Here is a 23,872-nt window from a genome sequence, read left to right as displayed (position 1 = left end):
TATTTAATTATTTTGAAAGTTTATATTCCATTTTTTGATTTTGTCCAAGGATGCCAAAGAGTATGACAGTGCACTGAATACATGGAGTTGTCTTATATTGAATCCAACTGTTGGTCAAAGATTGATATTGTTTTCTGTGTCTAGCAGTTTTCGGCAATTAAAAAGGCAAAGGCAATGCATGGGAGTATTAGGAAGGGGATTTTAAAAAATTCAACCAATATCATAATACCCCTGTGTAAATCTATGGTGTGGCCTCATTTGAAACACTGGGTAAAAGTTCTGGTCACTGTATTGCTAAAAAGATATTATAGCACTGGGAAAAGTACATAAAAGAACAAATAAAACGATTAAGGAGATGGATCCCTTTCCCTATTTGGATAGGTTAAAGGCGTTTGGACGTTGTAGCTTGGAGAAATGACAATTGAGGGATGATATAACAGAGGTTCACTAAATAATGCATGGAATAGAGAAGGTAGAGAAAGAGGTATTTTTCTCCCTTTCCCACAGTACAAGAACTCACGAGCACACAATGAAATTAAGAAGTAGTAGGTTTAGAGCAGATAATAGGAAGTACTTTTTTACCCAAAAAAGTAATTAACATCTAGAATTCATTTGTGGTGGCAGCTACAAGGATATAACTTCAAGTTGGGATTGGAATAACACATGGATAGCTACAAGGAATAGAATTCTGAGTTCCAGAGAATAGCTAGAAGAGATAAGAATGCCTTCTTAAATGAACAGTACAAACAAATAGAAGAAAACAATAGAATAGGGAGGACCAGAGATTTCTTTAAGAAAACTGGAGATATAAAGAGAACGTTTCATGCAAAGATAGGTATGATAAAGGACCAGAATGGTATGGACCTCACAGAAGCAGAAGAGATTTTAAAAAGGTGGCAAAATTATACAGAAGAACTATACAAGAGTGAGCTTAAAATCCCTGATAATCATGATGGGGTAGTCACTGACCTGGAGCCAGACATCCTGGAATGTGAAGTCAAATGGACCTTAGGAAGTCTGACCAGCAATAAAGCTAGTGGAGGTGACATCATTCCAGTTGAACTATTCAAAATCTTAAAAGACGATGCAGTAAAAGTGCTACACTCAATATGCCAGCAAATTTGGAAAACTCAGCAATGGCCACAGGATTGGAAAAGGTCAGTTTACATTCCAATCCCTAAGAAGGGCAATGCCAAAGAATGTTCAAACTACCGCACCATTGCACTCATTTCTCATGCTAGCAAAGTTATGCTCAAAATCCTACAAGCTAGGCTCCAACAATATGTGGATCGAGAACTTCCAGAAGTACAGGCAGGATTTCGAAGAGGCAGAAGAACTAGAGATCAAATTGCCAACATACACTGGATCATGGAGAAAGCTAGGGAGTACCAGAAGAACGTCTACTTTTCCTTCATTGACTATGCTAAAGCCTCTGATTGTGTGGAGCACAGCAAATTGTGGCAAGTTCTTAAAGAGATGGGAATACCAGAGTATCTTATTTGTATCTTGAGAAACCTGTATGCAGGTCAAGAAGCAACAGTGAGAACTGGGCATGGAATCACCTATTGGTTCAAAATTGAAAAAGGAGTTCGGCAAGGCTGTATACTGTCGCTTTGCCTATTTAACTTGTATGCAGAGCACATCATGAGAAAGGCAGGGTTAGATGAATCACAAATTGGGATCAAGATTGCAGGGAGAAATATCAACAACCTCAGATATGCAGATGATACCACTCTAATGGCAGAAAGTGAAGAGGAACTAAAGAGCCTGTTGATGCGGGGGAAGGAGGAGAGTGCAATAGTTGGCTTGAAACTCAACATCAAGAAAACTATGATTATGGCATCCGGCCCTCTCAATTCCTGGCAAATAGATGGGGAAGAAATGGCGGTAGTGACAGATTTTATTTTCCAGGGCTCCAAGATCACTGCAGATGGGGACTGCAGCAAAGAAATTAAAAGAAGCTTGCTCCTGGGGAGGAAAGCTATGACAAATCTAAACAGCACCCTAAAAAGCAGAAACATCACCCTGCCAACAAAAATGCGTCTAGTCAAGGCTATGGTATTCCCAGTTGCCATGTATGGCTGCGAAAGTTGGACCATAAGGAAGGCCGAGCATCAAAGAATTGAGGCTTTTGAACTCTGAAGAAGACTCTTGCGAGTCCCTTGGACTGCAAGGCGAACAAACCAGTCAGTTCTTGAGGAGATCAGCCCTGACTGCTCCTTAGAAGGCCAGATCCTGAAGATTAAACTTAAATACTTTGGCCACCTCATGAGAAGGAAGGACCTCTTGGAGAAGAGCCTAATGCTGGGAGCGATCGAGGGCAAAAGAAGAAGGGGACGACAGAGAATGAGGTGGTTGGCTGGAGTTACTAAAGCATTTGGTGCAAACTTAAATGGACTCCGGGGAATGGTAGAGGACAGGAAGGCCTGGAGGATCATTGTCCATGGGGTCACGATGGGTCAGACACAACTTTGTACCTAACAACAACACAAGGTATAGAAGAAATACTACATCTGCTTTGTCTTGGAGCATGGGGGTGAAAGTTGGAGGACTTCTGGAGTTTTGGCCCCATTGGAAGACCTCCTGATGGTACCTTGGTTTTGGGTGCTGTCACAGAGAGTGTTGGACTAGATGGACCATTGTAGTCTTATGGGTCTAACAGAAATCCAACAGTGTTGGTGCTTTCCAATGAGCCTTTGATAACCAATTGAAAAACAAACCAACCCAGAAACAGGCAGAGTCAGAACGTGTCAAAGGATGGAAGGCTGAGTCAACCTTGAGCTGGCTGCTGGGATAGAACTCCCAGCCTCGTGGTCAGAGCTTCAGACAGCATGTCAGCTGCCTTACCACTCTGCATCACAAGAGGCTGTTATCCAACAATATTTCATGCTAAATGTGGAGGCAAGCAGATTCCTACAGATTCTTGGGTGCAATCCAGTGCATGTAATTTTTGGCACATTACAAAGAAATGAGAGTCACAAGAGTAGCTCAGGAAACATTTTTTCATCTGCACCAAGTTAAGCGTTGTACCCGGTCCTGGATCACTTAGCCACAGTTATCCATGCAACAGTCACCTCCAGATTAGATTTATATAACTCACTCTATGCAGGCTTTCCCTTGTCCCTACTCTGGAAGTTACAGCTGGTCCAAAGTGCATCTGCCAGAGTCCTCACCAGAACACTGTGGAGGGCTACTGTATGCCCTGTGCTCTGGCAACAACATTGGCTCCCAGTGGAGTACCAGATTAAGTTCAAGGTGCTGATTCTTACCTTTAAAGCCATTTGCAATTCAGTCCTGGTGTACCTGAGGGACCATCTCTCCAAATATGTCCCCCAAAGAGAGTTATGTTCCACTGATTCTAACAGGTTAGTTGTCCCTGGTCCAAGAGAGGTCCACCTGGCCTCAACCAGGGCTGTGGCCTTTTCAGTCCTGGTCCCCACCTGGGGGAATGAGCTCCCAGAAGAGATACAGGCCCTGTAATGTAGCCTTTCTCAACTTCTTTACCATTTAGAAACCCTTGAAACATTCCTCAGGCTTCAAGAAACCCCAGAAGTGGCATGATTGTGCAGAATATAGTTGGGAAGCATAGCTGTGTACACACCTACCCAGGGCCCTCAGGCCTAACATTGGCCATTTTAGAAGGGGTGCCAACATGACCATATAGGGTCATTGTTGTTGTTATGTGCGAAGTCGTGTCCGACCCATCGCGACCCCATGGACAATGATCCTCCAGGCCTTCCTGTCCTCTACCATTCCCCGGAGTCCATTTAAGTTTGCACCTACTGCTTCAGTAACTCCATCCATCCACCTCATTCTCTGTCGTCCCCTTCTTCTTTTGCCCTCGATCTCTCCCAGCATTAGGCTCTTCTCCAGGGAGTCCTTCCTTCTCATGAGGTGGCCAAAATATTTGAGTTTCATCTTCAGGATCTTGCCTTCTAAAAAGCAGTCAGGGCTGATCTCCTCTAGGACTGACTGGTTTGTTCGCCTTGCAGTCCAAGGGACTCGCAAGAGTCTTCTCCAGCACCAGAGTTCAAAAGCCTCAATTCTTTGACGCTCGGCCTTCCTTATGGTCCAACTTTCGCAGCCATACATTGCAACTGGGAAGACCATAGCCTTGACTAAACGCACTTTTGTTGGCAGGGTGATGTCTCTGCTTTTTAGGATGCTGTCTAGATTTGCCATAGCTTTCCTCCCCAGGAGCAAGCGTCTTTTAATTTCTTTGCTGCAGTCCCCATCTGCAGTGATCTTGGAGCCCAGGAAAATAAAATCTGTCACTATCTCCATTTCTTCCCCTTCTATTTGCCAGGAATTGAGAGGGCCGGATGCCATGATCTTTGTTTTCTTGATGTTGAGTTTCAAGCCAACTTTGGCACTCTCCTCCTTCACCCGCATCAACAGGCTCTTTAGTTCCTCTTCACTTTCTGCCATTAGAGTGGTATCATCTGCATATCTGAGGTTGTTGATATTTCTCCCTGCAATCTTGATCCCAATTTGTGACTCCTCTAATCCCGCATTTCTCATGATGTGCTCTGCATACAAGTTAAATAGGCAAGGTGACAGTATACAGCCTTGCCGAACTCCTTTCTCAATTTTGAACCAGTCAGTGATTCCATGTTCAGTTCTCACTGTTGCTTCTTGACCTGCATATAAATTTCTCAAGAGACAAATAAGATGCTCTGGTATTCCCATCTCTTTAAGAACTTGCCACAATTTGTTGTGCTCCACACAATCAAAGGCTTTAGCATAGTCAATGAAGCAGAAGTAGACGTTCTTCTGGTACTCCCTAGCTTTCTCCATGATCCAGCGTATGTTGGCAATTTGATCTCTAGTTCCTCTGCCTCTTCGAAATCCTGCCTGTACTTCTGGAAGTTCTTGGTCCACATATTGCTGGAGCCTAGCTTGTAGGATTTTGAGCATAACTTTGCTAGCATGAGAAATTAGTGCGATGGTGCGGTAGTTTGAACATTCTTTGGCATTGCCCTTCTTTGGGATTGGAATGTAAACTGACCTTTTCCAATCCTGTGGCCATTGTTGAGTTTTCCAAATTTGCTGGCATATTGAGTGTAGCACTTTTACTGCATCGTCCTTTAAGATTTTGAATAGTTCAACTGGAATGCTGTCACTACCACTAGCTTTATTGTTGCTCAGACTTCCTAAGGCCCATTTGACTTCACATTCCAGGATGTCTGGCTCCAGGTCAGTAACTACCCCATTGTGGTCATCAGGGATGTTAAGCTCGCTCTTGTATAGTTCTTCTGTATAATTTTGCCACCTTTGTTTGATCTCTTCTTGAGCTCCCAGAAGGATATAGGGTCATATCACCCAATAAATCTTTAACAAAATTAAAAAATATATTGAAAATTAACTACCACCCATTCCTGAAACCCTTCCGGGTCTGTCAAGAAACCCCAGGGCTTCATGAAATGCTGGTTGAGAACGTCTGTTGTAATGCAAATAAAGGAAAGTGGGGGGGGGGGGGAGAAAGAGATAGCTGTATGTTTCTAGGAACTCTTCTTAAGCAATTCTGAGAGCCATCTCAGTGTGGCCTATTTTATAGAAAATAAGGATGGGAGAAGATGATGCTATTCATATTCATTTTAAGTACAGTTTACACATTAAAAGCTTGCTTGAAATCCCAGAAATTAACATGCCATGCCATAACATTTCTGTGAGGAAGAAAGTATATGATTGCATAAAATTTTCAAAGTACAATGAAAGTCTAAAGGAAATATAATTATTATTGTCGGTTTATCACCTCAAACATGTTGTTGTAAATGTCATTATATCAGATTAGTTTGGTAACAGGTTTTCCATTTTGTGCTTTATTTGACAAGGTGATTCATTGTCTAGAGCAGTTTAAGATGTCAGTCCTTCTGGAAAGAAATGAGTAGTGCTGATTCACATGTGAATATTTCTCCATCAGAATATATGATTAAGGAAGTATTATTCTGTAGAAATGGTCTCTCCCAACTTGCCAGGAATATCTGTGTTTTCTTTATTGAAATATAATTTATCACGGCAGAATCCATGGTAACTGAATATGCTTTCCATCCCCTGTGAGATTCCTACTTCAGATATACAAAGAGCCATTTTGGAGATACAACAAGAAAGAATCTTGTAGTTCCTCAAAGACTAACATATTTATTATGGCCACCATGTCATCATAGTGGGCTCTGGCTCATGAAACTTTATGCCATAATATATTTTTTAGTATTTAAGGGAGCACAGCTAAGCATGTCTACTAGGGGAAAGTCCAATTTTATTCATGAGTCTTACTCCTGAAAACATGTCCTTTGGATTGTAGCCTATGCAGCCACATCTATATCCAGATGTTGCAGCTCCATTCTATTGCCATTCCTTTGCAGCTGCTGCTAATGCCTCACTTTACAGATTACTGGTTATTAGCTGGCTGGAAACAATAGGAAGACAATTGAGGTGGAGAGGGAGGAGAACTCTAGGGCAAGCCAAACCACCTCCTCCCTCTTGGTTTAGAACCATCAATTTCTGCCCCCCTTCCTCCTTTCTATCTAGGGGTTTCACTGAATTCCTGAATATTTTAATTCAGAAACAAAATTGATTTTACGGCTCCCCTTTCACACTGCTTTTTCTTTTATTTCTTAAAATTATCCTTGACAGAGGCTGAAATTTCTGAAGCACATTCCTGCTTGGGGTCTCATAGATTCATAAAGCTGGAAGGGATCCCCAGGGACATCTAGTCCAACCCCTGCAGAATGCAGGAAATTGACAACTACACTGGTAAGGATGGGGAGGGGGAGAGAAAGAGAAGTAGTTAGGGAGCACACTGAGAATCAACAGTAGAATATTGCCTAACTGGCAAGCAGCACTTCCCATTGGTCTGTACATTCCTCTCCATGCATAGGAAACTGCACCTTTCCATAATCTATGCAGATTACAAGAATCTGACTTTAGACCATTATAGAGTTAGGCATGTTCTAGCTGTTTTCCTAACATGAATATGAAGAGGGGTGCTGCTACTGAACCAGCTAGGATTTTTGTGTTCAGATGACAAAATATATTACTGCAAGGCAGAGTTAAGAGACCATGTATAAACCATAGTTCAGAATCCCAGTTCAGCATCCACTATCAAACCAAAATATCTCAGAGATGAATAAACTATGGTTTGTAAACTGTCAGAATTCTGCCTCTGCACTGTTTTGACTCACCTTTCAGGAATATTGGTGATCATTCTAATACTGCTCTGCAGAAGTAAGCCAGGTGATTGGAATCATGTGTTTCCATCAGCTCATGCTAATACATGCTAAAAGCAAGTAATGTGTTTAGGACATGCAGGCTGGTTTGCATTCCATCTAAATGCATTTCCAGAGAAGGAAGATCCATCAGTAAGTGTGATTTTGAGTTCACTTAAAGCAATGCATTTCACTATCATTCAGTAAACACAGATTTGGGTGGGTAGCCATGTTGGTCTGAAGCAGCAGAACACACTTTGAGTCCTGTGGCACCTTTAAGACTATCAAAATTTAGTATCTGAAGTATGCTTGCAGGAGAAAACCTATACTTTGAATAAGTTTTTGTTGGTCTTAAAGGTGCCACTGAATTCAAACCTTATTTGATAAACATGTAGGGAAAGAGTCATAAAATAGCCAATTATATGAATCTTTGTAATGTTTAACTTAATATTGGATGCATAATACACCTGGTCTTAGAATATTACAGAGTTATGCATATTCTGTTTTCTGGACATGTTTTCTGTTTTCTAAACATGATTTTTTTAAATTCTGTTTTCTGAACATGAATTTTTAACATTTAAGCAGGAAAATATTCTGCTACCTACCTGAATGTTTATAAGCAAAAATAAGGGATATGGGTAAAATAAATTATCCTCATCCTTTCCTAGAGAAGTTTTGTATCTCAAACAAAGAAAGGTCGTGTTATTAATATCAAAGGAAAACAGTTGCTTTACAATGGAATGAATGTTACAAATCCATTATTTATTTATTGAAAACTAAGGCCAGAGCAATTGCAGCCTGCAATTTTCAGGTATTCCCTGAAGAGACCACATATTTGAGAAAGCTATTTGATTTGTTATAGCTTTGGTTATGTTGTCAGTACAACTGTTCAGTCTATATCTGAACAGAGCAGGGTTCCACAATGTGCTATGGGATCCACCAATACTTTCATTGATGGCCACCAAGCTTTTCAGAAAGTGGCAGGGCCATTGTGGCAAGGCCAATTCAATTGCAATAGCAGCTGCTGGAAAATCAGGAGGACTGGTAAGTATTCCCCTTCAGGCTTTCTTTCTTTTTATTCCTTCTCTTTGTCCTTTCTCCCCCCTTGGGTTGTCATTTCTTTTTATTCTCCAGTGTGTTCCTCCCTTCCTCCCCATAGGCTTCCTTTAGTTTATTTTTATACCTTCTTTGACACTTCCTCAAGTTGAGGAAGGAGATTTTAGGTTTGTGTCTATCTCCTGCAGCCACCATTTTATGGTGTGCTCACCACACCAACTCAGAATTCCAAAAGTGCCTACAGGCTTTAAAAGTTTGAAGAACCTGATTTCAAGAATCCGATTAAACATTTTGAATCTATAATGCTTCTAGTAATTAAATTCCTAGAGTAGCTCATAGAATGGGTTGTAGTATCTCTTTTTGACATTTAGGCTGCCAGCTATTGTCTGACTCCTGGGGGTGGAGCCACAGCTCAGCTATAAAGCAGAGCTCATTGGAGGGAAGAATTTGGAAGAGGCAGTGGAGATCCTTGTGCAGCTTGCAGCCAGTGCTTCAAACAATGTTTCTTACAGGGCAGTTGAGGTTAGGAATTTCTCCATTCATTTAATTTCATTCCATTCCATTTATATACCACCCTCCCCTAAGTCTCAGGGGGGTTCACATGGAACGTAAACAAAGAACAGTACATCAAACTCCATGACTATATTGAATAAAGGTAACAGTAATAATAATAGCAACAATAAACAGAGAAATAACATTCTAACAGTGAACAGTAAACAACTAACAGACCCATAGTTGGTCAGCGTATGGGTTCAAGGGTGGGAGGTTCGAAGTCCCAGTCGGTATTACTTAGCTTGCTTATCTTTGGTTGACCTCAACCAAAAGCTTGGTGGAGGGGCTCCCTTTTGCAGTTCCTGTGGCACTGTATTAGCCAGGGAAGTTGAGGGGGATAGGAAAGAATTCATCTATTTCAGGTTTGCTGAGAAGGACATAAACATTCCACATCGGCAAGGAGAATGGTTTACCTCTATATTCTTCCTGTTCCAGAAATCTACTCAAATTCAGGTAAACATCTTATTTCACTCTAAAATACCTTTAAATTACTAAATCAGTTATGAAGGTAGAAATGTGTCAGGGGAATGGGAGGTATCCAGTATTTTGTATTATCTACCTATTTTTGGAAACTGATAACTGTTTGATGTAAGGGTTTTTGGGCTGTAAAGGAGCAGGTGTGTTCCCTTGAGCCTAGGATTGCTGATCTGGAGAAGCTGAGACAGAGGTTTGGAGATGAGACCTTCAGAGACTTACCAGGACAGTCCCACTCCTGTGCTGACAGCTCTCCTGCTGTTGTGAGAAGTAAGAGTCTGGAGGTTGGAGGGATGTAATCCCTTAGAAGCGCCCTCTATCTTGGATGATAGATGAATATTACTCATACTGAGGAGATCCCTCCAGAGTTGGGAGGAAGACTGGCTTTTAGTAGTATACCATTCAATTATTAGGAACACATTATTTGTTATTGATGCTACAAGTCTCCAAGCCAAGGTGGGAGAACTGGAATGCTTGGTGCTCAATGACAAGTTAGATATAGTAGATCTCAGAAACATGGTGGAATGGGAAAAATCTGTGGGATACTGACAGCCCTGATATACATTCTATTGGCAGGACATATTGGGATGGGTTGTTTGTGGTGTTGCATTTTACATCAAAAAGGTCAGAATATAATAAATTAGAAAACATTAAGGAAATGAATTATCCAACAAAAGTGATATGGGTGGAAAAACTAAGCCCTAAGTGTTATTAAAAAGTGGGAGTGTACTGTAACCACTCAGATCAAACCCTTGAAGCTGATCTTGAGATGGAGAAGGAAACAAGTGGAGTGCCTAATGCAGGATACTGGGAGACAGATACTTTTAAAATGTCATTAAAACCAAATGTGTTGCAGCCACAAGGCTTTCCTCAGTGGTACAGATGATTAAAATGCTATGCCATAAAGTAAAATTATTCATTTCTGAACTAACACTATATATTATTCACACTATAGATATGGCTATATGTACCATAGATCTATAATTCCTTCATCCTGTTTACAGATGTAAATTTTCATTAAACATTTTTTTCTAATTTTTTTTTGTAATTTCCTAAAGGATTTTTCATTTGTTTTGAGTTAGTATTTTTATCATTATGTCTTAGATATCAGGACCATGAAAAATCCCAGTCTAAAAATCTGTGGGACATGTGAGCCATTGTGGTGTAGTGGTTAACAGCAGTGCTGTCTAATCTGAAGAACTGCTCTTCCATGTGCACCCAGCTGGGTGACTTGGGGCCAATCAGAGTTCTCAAAGCTCTCTCAGCCCAGCTACCTCAAATGGTGTCTGTTGTGGGGAGAGGAAGGGCAGGCAATTGTAAGCTGATGTGAGATTCTTTAGGTATAAAAGTGGGGTACCCATGACACAGCCACTATTTTTAGGAAAGGTCTGGAGAACTGAGTCAAATTTGTTGTGTTAATTTGTTGTGTTAAGAGATGTTAAGAGATGACATTCTAGACGTATTGGGGAAATGAAACTACATACATGAAAATACATACATTTCCAGTCCCAATGGCATACACCTGAGACTTCTTAGGGAACGCAAATGTGAGATAGTTGACCTATTAACTATATAGGTAACATATCACTAAATTCAACTACTACACTTGAAGACTGAAGAACAACACATGTTAAACTGATTCTTATGAAGGAATTCAGAAGGGAACCAGAAAATTACTGGCCAGTTAGCTTGTCTGTCCCAGCCAAATAAGTAGAAACTGTAATCAAATATATAATTATTAGGAACATAGAAGTGTGTGTGTGTGTGTGGGGGGGGGAAGCCCGCTGAGAGAAAATCAGCATGGCTTCTGCTGAGCAAGGTCTTGCCTCACAACTCTTTGAAGTTCTTTGAGAAAGTGCACAAGCATACAAACTTAGCACTCATGAGGTAAGAGGACAAATTCTGCAAAATGGATTAAATGGCAGGAAGCAAACAGTAGGAATAAATGGACAGTTCTTACAATGGAAGGCAGTATGCAATGAAGTATGGAATACCAACACAGATTGGTATTGGAGTTAGTCCTATTTATTTCTAAATTATCTAGACCTAGGGGTGAGTGGAATAGTGGCCAAGTTTGCAGATGACACAAAATATTCAGGATGACTATGAGCTCCAGGAAAATCTCCGAACATTGGGTGAGTGGGTAACAATGTGGCAGATGATGTTTAGTGATGGCAAATGTAAGGTAATGCTCACTGGAACAAAAATTTCCAACTTCAAGTATGGGTGCTGAACTTACTGAGACTGAGAGGGGAAAGATCTTGGAGTTTTAGTAGACAGCTCAATGGAAGTGTCAACCGGGTGTGCTGCAGCAGTGAAAAAGCCAAAATCTTTGTTAGAACTTATTAGGAAAGGGATTGAAAATAGAACAGCCAATACCATAATTGTAGTGTAGATTGGTGATGCGACCTGACTTGGAATACTATTTTCAGTTCATCCCCACATCTTAAAAACGGCAGTGTAGAGCTGGAAGAAATACAAATGATGTTAACCAAGATGATGAGGGAGCTCAAGCACCTTCCCTATGAGGAAAGGCTGATGAGTCTGGGACTTTTCAGTTTAGAAGAGATAGGGGAGACATTATAGAGCTTTATAAAATGATGTGTGAGGTAGACAGAGTTGATGATCCTTTTCTCTCTCTCCCCACACATGAGGGTATCTTATAAAGCTGATGAGCAGGCAAAAGGAAATAATTTGTTACACAATGTGATTAAAATGTGGAATTTGCTGCCAGAGGAAGTAGTAATGGCTAAGGCATGGAATCTAAGAGGAATGGTCTATCGGTGGCTACTAGTCATGGTGAGTAAAGGGAACCTGCATGTTCAGAGGCAGTAAACTTCTGAATTCCAGTATTAGGAGGCAACTTCAGGGGAAGGCCTTGACCTCTATGCACTGTTGTTTGACCACCAGAGGAACTGGTTGGCCATTGTGTGAGACAGGATGCTGAACTAAATGGACTCCTGATCTAATCCATCAGGGTTCTTCGTATGTTTTTACATACTTCAGGTGTGGCTAGTATCATGTTAGCACCCCTCCTGAAGTGTATAGTGTGTGTATATAAATTGTTACCAGAAGATAGCAAGAACTGACAAGTAGTAACATGCAGTGGACATTAACCTTCAAATTGAAGTGGTGCCACGAACAGGATAATTAACTCTCAGGTAAATTAATTAATGTTGAATGACAGATCTGTTCTGAGAATTGATTCATTAATTTGAATAGTATTTCATGTCTGTCATGTTATGATAGCAAATAGGTAAATGCTTAGAGTGTGAGCAACATAATAATTCTGCATGGTGTTGATCTTACTAACAGCTAAAAATGACCATGAATTGAACAAGGGCATACATCACCAATGTGCACTGGTTGTAATTTCTTCTTTCTCCATGAGGAAGGCAAGGGATCTCAGACAATTATTATCAGCCTTCCTAAACAACATTGCTGGTCATAGAATATTTTCCCTAAAAACTAAACTGATCCTGAACCCCCATGCCATTGTAGTGTTGCTGTGATGTAAGAAAGAGATCCAGTCAGATAAAAGCAGAATCTCCTCCCTCTCCAGACCTGCGCTTCTGAAGCCATCATGACATTATTAATCTGTACTGGATAAATAAAATAAACAAAACTTCTCTTTGACTTAATTAGCTTGGCTCTTATTCCATTTTCCATTCCACAATCATTAAGGAAGTTTTTTTTTCCTTACACCATTCCTGAAATCTACCTTGAGGTTCAACAAGAAAGGTGGACTATTAAGGAAGTAAATAAATGAAAAGAGTTGGCACTCCCAAATGGGGTCTGTAATTTGCTGAATGGAAAACATCAGAAGTTATCTGGAAATTTAAGTGCCATGGTAGGTCTGTGTAAGTAAGATGAGAAAAGAAAACCAGAAAACGTTCATCTATGGAAATTAACCCAACTGGCTATTGGAGTGAATCCTTTTTTGCTGTTATGAAACAGAATTTTGGCCACTGCTGTATTCAAAAAAACAAAACAATGCAGCTTGCATTCTCTAACAATTCCATTTGTGCAACATGTGACTCTGAAGATGTTATAATAAAATCAGGGTATACTAGGTATTGGCACTGAAGACAGAGAAAACTATACTTTTATAATCAGATTAGTACATGAAAACAGATTGTTGGTGTGAAAGGAAACTACTTCTCATAGCTTTCTCCTGGTGAGAGATAGCCACAAGCAGCACTAATCAATTGGGACTAGCATGAACATAGAAACCTAAGGGAACTAAGGGGCAGTCTTTGACTTGGTGTATTGGTTAGGAGTGTGGATTTCTAATCTGGCAAGCCAGGTTTGATTCTGCGCCCCCTACATGCAGCCAGCTGGGTGACTTTGGGCTCCTCACAGCACTGATAAAACTGTTCTGACCGAACAGTGATATCATGGCTCTCTCAGCCTCACCCACCTCACAGGGTGTCTGTTGTGGGGAGAGAAAAGGGAAGGTGAACACTTTGAGACTCCTTCTGGTAGGGAAAAGCGGCATATAAGAACCAACTCTTCTTCTTCTTACCACATCAGGAACTGAAAAAGACTTTTCTTATGTTCTGCTTGTCAACTTAAAAAGCCATCACATATCCATTCTGGAGTAAATGCAATGAGCTCATCATCTGTACACAGCCCGTGGTGCCACGGGCGCCACGGACTGTATAAAGGAGTAAGGGGTAGTGGGGAGGAGTTAGGGCGGGACCGGTCCGGGATAAAAACTCGGAGGGGCCAATCAGGAGCCGCGAAGCGGCTCCTGATTGGCCCCTCCAAGTGTCCATCCCGCCCGAAGCAGGCAATGGGGAGCCGCGCGAAGCGCGGCTCCCCATTCCCTGCTTCACCCGCACAGCAACAGGTAAGCGCTTCGGGGGCCGTTCGCCGCTGGGGGAGGGTCGGGGTGGTGGGAGCCGGCCTTCTCTGGGCGTCCGGAGCGCCCTCGCGGTAGCGAGGGCGCTCCGGAGGCCCAGAGAACGCCGTTCGCCGCTGGGGGAGGGTCGGGGTGGTGGGAGCCGGCCTTCTCTGGGCGTCCGGAGCGCCCTCGCGGTAGCGAGGGCGCTCCGGAGGCCCAGAGAACGCCGTTCGCCGCTGGGGGAGGGTCGGGGTGGTGGGAGCCGGCCTTCTCTGGGCGTCCGGAGCGCCCTCGCGGTAGCGAGGGCGCTCCGGAGGCCCAGAGAACGCCGTTCGCCGCTGGGGGAGGGTCGGGGTGGTGGGAGCCGGCCTTCTCTGGGCGTCCGGAGCGCCCTCGCGGTAGCGAGGGCGCTCCGGAGGCCCAGAGAATGCCGTTCGCCGCTGGGGGAGGGTTGGGGTGGTGGGAGCCGGCCTTCTCTGGGCGTCTGGAGCGCCCTCGCGGTAGCGAGGGCGCTCCGGAGGCCGAGAGAACGCCGTTCGCCGCTGGGGGAGGGTCGGGGTGGTGGGAGCCGGCCTTCTGTCGGCCCCGGCTGCGGCCTCGCCCGGCGAGCCCGCTCACGGGGCCGACAGGACGCCGTAGGAGCCTTTGGGGAGGGTGGGGGGGGGCGGGAGCCTCCCTTCCCAGCCCCCCTTTTCCCTCCGGCTTCTGCCGGGGCTGAGCTCTCCCTCGCACCCGCGAGGGAGATCTCCGCCCCGACAGAAGCCCCCTTTCCCAGCCCCCCTTTTCTCTCCGGCTTCTGCCGGGGCTGAGCTCTCCCTCGCACCCGCGAGGGAGATCTCCGCCCCGACAGAAGCCTCCTTTCCCAGCCCCCCTTTTCCCTCCGGCTTCTGTGGGGGACGGGCTCTCCCCCCCAGCCCATCTAGCGCCCATTTTATTTAAATTTAAAATGGGCTTGAAATCTAGTCATGCACATAAAAGCTATAGAGTATTTTATTGAGCTATCAGGAAAGTAAGGATTTAAAGCTATTTTTAAATATTAGTTATCTGACATTGCTAGTTATTTCTCTTATCAGGAGGAAATCCAGCTACAGTCTCAATTTTCATACCTAAAGTTTCAGGTTCAAACTTTAAAATGACAATGATGAACTATCCAAAGATCTGGAACTAGGGATGAGTAACTTAGCAGCAAGATTTATGGATGACATAAAATTTTTCAGGATGGTGAAAACCAAGGATGATTGTGAAGAGCTCCAAGAGGATCTCTATAAACTGAGGAAGTGGGTAAAAATATGGCAAACTGAAGTTCAGTGTTGGTAGGTATAAGGTGAGTCACAATGGTGCAAAAAAAAATCCCAACTTCATGTATAGGCTTTTAGGGCCTGAACTTGCTGAGACTGAGACAGGAAAAGTTCTTGAGGTCATACTAGATAGCTCAATGAAGTATCAACTCAGTGTGCTACAGCAGTGAAAAAAGGCAAACTCGTTGTTGGAAATGATTAGGAAAGAGATTGAAAATATAACAGCCAATATTATAAAGCCTTTGTATAGATCTATGGTGCAGCCTGAATTGGAATACTGTATGCAGAACTGGTCATTGCATTTAAAAAAGGACTTTGCAGTGCTGAAAAATATATAGATGACGATCAAGGGGCTGGAACACTTTACCTATGAAGAAAGGCTGAAGAATCTGAGATGTTTCAGTTTAGAAAAGAAATTACTCAGGGGGGACTTGATGGAGTTTTAGAAAATTATGGGGTACAGAAAGTTGACAAAGAGAACTTTTCCCCTTTCTCCCCAAACAGTAGGACATAGAGATGATGGGCAGTAGATTCAGGACAGACTAAAGGAAATGTTTCATTAAGTGGAATTAATTGCTAGAGGATGTTGTATTGGCTATAGGCTAGATGGCTTTAAAAGGAGATTAGACAGATTCATGGAGGATAGGTCTAACAATGACTACTAGTCACAGTCACTAAAGCAAACCTCTGAATAGAAGTGCCAGTAGGCAACATCAAGATCGTGACCTCTATGACCTGTTATTAGTATATCTGTTATTAATATCAGATATATCTGTTATTAATACAGATATTAAGCTATATCTGAGCCAAACAAATCCTCTCATCTATATTTTTGGGTATTTTCTCAACCTACTACAGAGCAGAGAATCTTCTCAGTTACCGGTATAGCTATCCCCCCCCCCCCAAAAAAAAAGAAAGAAAGCTGGATTTTTCCAGCTTGGGGGATATATTTAACAATACTGAATAGCTGGAGTTAAAGGAATTAAAAGGGCACCAGAGTTTGCCTCTAGCCCTTTCCTGCCTTTTTTACTACAGTTTCCAGGTCAACATGAAGAAGGGGGGAAAGGCTTCTCTGTAGTTCAATGACAGGAAGTTCCCTAAGGGGAGCTATAGTGCTTTAGGGCTACTCATTTAAATACTTTTGCAAATTGCATTGAATTACAGACTTGCAAGGCTGTTTGCTTCAAATGTGAAGTCAAACAACCTAGTACATTGCACTGGTACAAGCCTGTCACTGACAATGGTTCTTCTGGGCTTGCAAAAATGCCCCCAGCTTCACATTCTACTACAGAGAATCTCTGATTTGGGTTTGCATTGCCAGTGGCACTGGTTCTTCTGGGCTTGCAACCCTCCTTCCTTGAATCATAGAATCATAGAGTTGGAAGGGGCCACAAAGGCCATTTAGTCCAACCCCCTGCTCAATGCAGGATCAGCCCTAAGCATCCTAAAGCATCCAAGAAAAGTGTGTATCCAACCTTTGCTTGAAGCCTGCCAGTGAGGGGGAGCTCACCACCTCCTTAGGCAGCCTATTCCACTGCTGAACTCTACCCTTGCTTGGGTTGTGCTTGACATCAGTCCTGTTGAGCTGGCATTGCGACATTGGCATTGGGTTCTGCTGGACACTAGTACATTGTGCATCTAATGAGGACTTGCTTTTCCAACACAGTTCCCTGCAGCCATACAACAGCTGCAGGGAATAATGTTTTAAAAGACTGCAGGGGCCTGATGTGGCTCAGGACTGCAGTGTGTGGAGAAGAGGAGCTCTTGTGTTTTCCCTGCACCATTTTTCTGACCTGAAATGGCCATAGAAGTGGGAGAGTTATTTGTCCCGTTTTGCAGTTGCATGAATTTTGGAAGCCAGACCCAACTAGTTAGAAACAATTTTATGTAGTTTGGCCTAATGTGACTTCAGGTAGATGTAAACTAGTGAAGTTACCCTTGTTAGTTCTAGGTGACTCACTTTTCATTCACTTTCACACAAAATTATGTGATCTGCTGTAAAAAACTAGTAAATCTGGCACATTGTGAACACCATGTGAGACTGAATAGATTTTTTGCATTAAACAATTTATGAAACTTTGATTTTCCAATACATATTTTTGCTGGGTTGGAGCACTGTTTACTCTTGTTTTTTATTGCTGGGAAATGCTGCATTATTTGGTTTCTCTCACATGCAGTATTCAGATCCAAATCAACATTTGTAAAATAAAAAAGACATTTAAAAAAATTATTTTTTTTAATACACTGATTTCATATTATTTTGTTATTTAATTAAAACTAGATTTTAAAACTAGATTTTAAGTGGGTAGTCATGTTGGTCTGAAGCAGCATTACAAAGTTAGAGTCCAGTGAAGTTTAGAAGGTCTGAAGACGTGTGCCTGCACAGGAAAAAAAACTGGTCTTAAAGGTGCCACTGGACTCAATTAAAATCGTAGAAAGACTAGGATGAATTCTATTTCTATATTTGGACTTGGATCCAGTGGTAATTCCCATTGATCATAAGGATTTCTGTCAGTGAGTCCAATTTTTTTCCCTTTCCCCTCCTGTGCTAGCTAAAAATGGATTGGGCCAGTCCAATGGCAGGACTGCACCCAATCTGCACAAAATCTGCAATGTGGGGAGATGGTGCCCAGTCCATCCAAGTCACACAAGAAACAGCAGGTAGTACCCAGCTTCCCAGACATTAAGAGGGGCTGCAGCTGGTGCATCCAAGCCCCATGGAAGAAGATAGAGGTGGTGCTAGGTTTATCAAAAGAAGTAGTGCCCAGCAGGCTACCTTTTCCCTTCCCCCTTTTGACTGGGTAGTCTGGGGGCATACACATTGCCTCTTTCTTTTCTCCCTCCCTCCTTTGGGGACAGAGGAATGGGCTGGATCAAGGGGAAGAACACTTTTCCCCATCTCAGTCTGCCCTGTTTGTGATTTTGCTCAGATAAGACAGCTGGAAACACACATTATTGCTTTAGGATGCTTAGGGCTGATCCTGCGTAGAGCAGGGGGTTGGACTAGACGGCTTGTATGGCCCCTTCCAACTCTATGATTCTATGATTCTTGATGGTGTTTAATAAACATCTAGATTGTGACATACCTTTATATTTGTTTAACTGGTATAATTTAAAGTTCCTAGCCTCTGCTCCTGATTGACTCCAGCTGGGACTCAGCTGGGACTTATACTGGTAAAGGGTCTTTGGTAGTCTTGTCTGAAGAACACTACTCTAGCTGAGAAGATTCTTGGATAGTATGACCCCACTGATCGTTACTGGTAACTCCTAAACCATGAGATCAACCCAACAGAGGAGAATAGAGAACAAGGGATACCTAGATGAACAGAAATGTGTTGCAGTAATGAATTTCCTGAGGACAGTAGTATGTGGTATGCAATGGTGGGCTGATGGACCTCTGTTCCATTTGTATCCCCTCTTGAAGATGTCTATGCTTGTAGATGCTACCACATTCTGTGGCAGTGAATTCCATGTATTAATTATGCCCTTTCAGGGGTGTGGCTGTACAACACTAAATGTGTTGGCTGCTTCCCTGCCTGTCTATCATTGGTGTTTCATTAGCATACTGCACTGTGATTGGTAGGTTGTTTTAAATCAAGTGTAATCACTATGTGATTTGACAAGGAGTTTTGCTTTCTCATATATGTGGATAACTTTAGATAGCTTTAAGCAGAAAACAGGTAAAAGACAGCCAGTTCTGAATTTTCCCCAGTAAACTAGTTTATTATGCCAGTTCTAATTATCATGCAATCTACTGGGCATCACAAACATTAAAGCATTTTAAACTGTCATTATACATCAATGTTTGCACTTGGGTTATACATATATACAGAAATTATTAACACCTTGCTATTTCCTTCCTTCAAACCAACATAATTGTCCTGTGAAAGCAGCTTTTTAATAAATGGCATAAGAAATACAGCAAGGCACAATTTTTAAAAATGTGGGGCTTCTTTCTGATTATCACCTCAAGAAGTGTAGTATAAAACCAAAATGTTGTACTTAATTCAGTAGAATGTTAACAGTTCTTAATCTACAACACTGTGTAGCTGTTTCTTGAAGTGTTGCATAGATTAATTCTAAAACAAAATGATAACTTTGTGTTGATTTTGAATAATTTCATAGATATTGAATCAGAAGCATTAAGGTCTTTGCTGCAGTCAAACTTTCATTCTAAACATAAAATCCTTTCAATAAACAATATGCATTATACACATAAAATATCAAATTTGATACATAAAATAGGAGAATTAATGACATATACAGTTCTGTAATAGTGATCGAGAATTACCAGATATTCTGTGGAATTGCAAAATCATAAAAAAGTAGTTGGTGAGAAGTCATACAGAGGCATATAAATTTGGAAGGGGAGGTTGTTGAGAGGTAGCTTGGGCGAGAAATCCAGATGAAAACAAATGGTTTAGCAAAATGATCATTGAAACGGAACCAGCATATGCACCCTGGTCTCAAAGCCAACATGGAGAAATCACATTTGGAAGGAAATTTTATCTTGGGAGAGTAACAAAAGGCAGTGATACAATGGAATTAGAGGTCATCCCGGGGTTTAGAGCATGAGCCTGCACCTGAAAGGCAGCCAGTTTTCTAAAAGGAAAGGGGGGAAAAAAGTAATAGCATGTTACATAGAGTATTTTTCATCAGCAAAACATAAGCTTTTCCAGAGCAACCTAAAATAGCCATCTTCATGATCTCATACCAATATACGTATATGTAAAATGACTGTATACGAGCAACAATTTTTTATAGCCTGAGGTTTTAAGTCTGTATCAGAGAGATATCTTTTTATTGATGTAGAAACACCATTGATTTTTATAAAACAAGATTTAGTTTCAAAAGGCACTGGGGAAATAATCAAGTTTGACCTTTTCCCTCAATCCCGTCCTTTCAGGTGCCTGTGAACTTACCTTCTCTACCTTTTGAAAGTGCACAATCAATAGGAATGCATGTCTTAAATAAAGGCCAACCTCCCAAAATAATTTCCAGCCCTAAACCCATTACATGGAAGTAAGACCCATTAAAGTCAGGAGACTTGCTTCCAAGTAATCTAGTTAAATTTGGGATATAAATAGGGTACATAAACAGAATCATGACCTATTTAAGTATCATTTATAGAGTGCTTAAAAGTAATTCAAAAAGCTGAAAAGTCTCATATAAATAATCCATAAATATAAGCACTAAATTTTGTAAAAAGTTAAAATGTGTATTATTATTAGAATAATTAACCCCCCCCCCATAATACAGACATTTTTCTAGCATGGGTTAACCTACACAACAAAGATTAGAGGTTTATGATGAGGATTATGAAGAAGTAACTGGCAGAATGCAGCAGAGAGATTAGTACAAAGTACCTCTCTGAAGCATTTCCTAGGAGGCACTTCAGGCTTGTATTATATGCCTTCCAAACCAAGTAGAAATAGCTGGATCTATCCAGTTACCTTCTCCTTTGATCTTAGCACTGCCACTGACCTCTTTATTTTTACAGAAAATGGTGCTCATGCAAAATTGTAAAAAGCACAGGGATTGTATTTGAAAGAGAACCTAAAGTGTTTCGGGAAAATTGTTGCATTTTTGTTCTTAAAACTTGGCAGTTTTACTTGAAGCCCTCACACTTGGTCTGGATATATTCCAAACATCTTAAGGACGTAGAGATAGAACAGAAAAGGATATACAGTAATTATTTCTATTTCACCTTAGGCTCGATGTTCTGGAACAACTTGCTGCCACGTGCAAGTTCCATGGTTAATTAATAAAGAGAACAGAACTGATCTTATTGAATCACTCTGACCCTGCAAGAATGATTTCAGTATGGAAAAAGGCTTCTGTTTCAAGAATACCTTCAGGATTGGGCTCAAAACAATCACAAAAGTATGACAAGTGTGTGGGTGTTATAGTGCCACCAAAAAGATTGCATGATCTTATCCTTTGTTGTGAGATCTTACCTTCTTGGCGACCCGCCCCCCCCCTCCAAACAATGTTTAACCAGCACATTGGACCACAAAACAGAATGACTGCTCCTAATGTAGAACTACTTTTGAAGCTGCTTAAAGCATTGCCATTACTCCTTCTTAATGGTCAATTTTTATAACACACTGGTAAAGACTGAGATTACAATTTAGCTACATTTAGCAGCAGAATATATTTGCTTACTCCCACTTTATTCTTGGTTGCAGCTGGAGCAAAGAGGCAGAAATCATATAAAATTAGTTGAGATGCGTTGGTAAATATGCATGGTGTCACCTTTGCAAACTGAGTTTATTTTTAGGGTACACATATACCATAGATAATTTTTCTCTTAAGTATCACAGCTTCACATAAAATCACACATTTTAATGAGCTTACAGCACAGGTGCTCCAGGAAAAAAAAATAATGGTGTTTGCCATTTATCTTTCAAATTAAATAATGTGTTTTTAAATAGTAACTTTTTTCATAATACACTTATGGGAACAACATTTATCTGTCACATTTTAAGAGATGTATTAGTAATAAATGTAAATTACCTTTGGAAAATCAGTAATTAGGCTCATCAAAAAATAAACAATCTGCCACCAAAAAGATAATCTTTAGCATAGTTAAGTATAATAACTGTTATTTGAATAAGTTAACAAATTAGGATAGATTGCCTCTAATTCATTTCCCATAGCATGGGAGATGAAGTTAAAGTATCAACTAAGCTCTCGCAGTGGGGGAAGGGACTATTCCAATTCAGTAGAAAAGAGATGCCAGTACATCTTTTCATTTCATTCATTTCAGTAGCCTCTTGACCTAGGGCTCCATACCAAGACTGCAGATCTCACATGGATTTCCTGCAAACATGGGTTGAGCCAGACCGTTGGTCTATCAACGTCAATACTGTCAGCTCTGACTGGCAGCAGCTCTCCAAGGTCTCAGATCCAATACAAGCAATCAATTTAGGATGCATTTCTGTTGGCACAAAGGTGTTTGCACATAGGCACCATGTCCATTGTAGTGAAAAGGACCGAGAAGTTCTGTTAATATGTCAGTATTCTAACATCAAGTGATGGATGAATCTACACATAGAGCTGGTTGGGGGGCATAAAGTATTTAAAAACTCCTGTGTTATTTCTATAATTTTCCTAACAAAAAAAGAGACCTGTGATCTTCCATGAGTTTCCTCCTCTGATATTGCACTGCTGATATAACACTTTTCTTGTGAACAGCTACTTGCTGGGTATAGATTTAATTTCAGGATTTCACTGGGGTTCCCCTGAATAAATGGAGTTTGTGTAAAGCTGAAAGAGGATTATCAGTATATAAAACGCTATTAAAACAGAGAAATAGGATTATTCTCAACAAAAGAGGTTTCTTTTTATAAGAAATTATTCTTTGTCCAGAGCTGGCTTGACTGGGCAGCAGAAGAACCCAATGAGAGATAGGGTGACAGAAATAACAATCATGGGGCAGGTCTAGAGTGCTCAGAAACAGAGATGCAATTCTACATGTCATCAAATCCTCCTGAATTGCACTTTGGCAAAGTCAACAGAATGAAGATAAGCACCAGAATGCACACCCAACAACAATGCAGTTTATGTTTCCTCTTCCCCAGTTCCTGATTCAGCAACAAATCTGTATATAGGTCTCCTAACCTGGACCCCCTTCAAGGATCGCTGCCTTGTCGTGGCAAGGGGGCTTGTGTAGTTCAGTGAAGCTATGAGCTATGCCGTGTAGGGCCACCCAAGACGGACAGGTCATAGCTGAGAGCTCTGACAAAAGGTGATCCACTGGAGAAGGAAATGGCAAACCACTCCAGTATCTTTGCCCTGAAAACTCTATGGACAGTTCCAAAAGGCAAAACGATATGATGCCGGAAGATGAGCCCCTCAGGTCGGAAGGTGTCCAATATGCTACTGGGGATGAGCAGACGGCTAGTACGAGTAGCGCCAGAATGAATGAAGCGGCTGGGCCAAAGCCGAAAGGACGCTCAGTTGTGGAAGTAACTGGTGGCGAAAAGACAGTCCGATGCTGTAAAGATTTTTATTCCATAGGAACCTGGAACGTCAGATCCATGAATCAAGGCAAGCTGGACGTGGTTAAACAAGAAAAGACAAGACTGGACATCGACATTTTAGGAATCAGTGAACTAAAATGGACAGGAATGGGTGAATTTAATTCAGATGACCATCAGGTATACTACTGTGGACAAGAATCTCGCAGAAGAAATGGAGTAGCCTTCATAATCAATAAGAGAGTAGGAAAAGCAGTCTTGGGATACAATTCCCAAAATGACAGAATGATCTCAGTTCGAATCCAAGGCAAACCATTCAACATCACAGTGATCCAGGTCTACGCCCCAACCACTGCTGCTGAAGAGGATAAAGTTGATCAGTTCTATGAAGCCCTACAACACCTTCTAGAAGCAACGCCAAAAAATGATGTGCTTATCATCATGGGGGATTGGAAT

At 41.6% G+C, this 23,872-nt stretch overlaps 1 protein-coding gene across 4 annotated transcripts in view; it reads right to left on the bottom strand.

Annotated features, from left to right (window-relative positions):
* Positions 1-19,129: 19,129 nt before the first annotated feature.
* AKAP6 (A-kinase anchoring protein 6) overlaps positions 19,130-23,872 on the bottom strand; it is a 320,657-nt gene continuing 315,914 nt past the window's right edge. For all 4 annotated transcript variants that reach the window (XM_077323052.1, XM_077323054.1, XM_077323053.1 and 1 more), the window contains one exon: positions 19,130-20,036. The gene's annotated coding sequence lies outside the window, so the exon portion shown is untranslated. The remainder of the gene's footprint in view (positions 20,037-23,872) is intronic.

This window comes from Paroedura picta, chromosome 2 (genome assembly GCF_049243985.1).
Source record: "Paroedura picta isolate Pp20150507F chromosome 2, Ppicta_v3.0, whole genome shotgun sequence".
Taxonomy (NCBI): Eukaryota; Metazoa; Chordata; class Lepidosauria; order Squamata; family Gekkonidae; genus Paroedura; species Paroedura picta.
The sequence above is the reverse complement of the archived record's forward strand: the minus strand, read 5'-3'. Positions and strand labels throughout refer to the sequence as shown.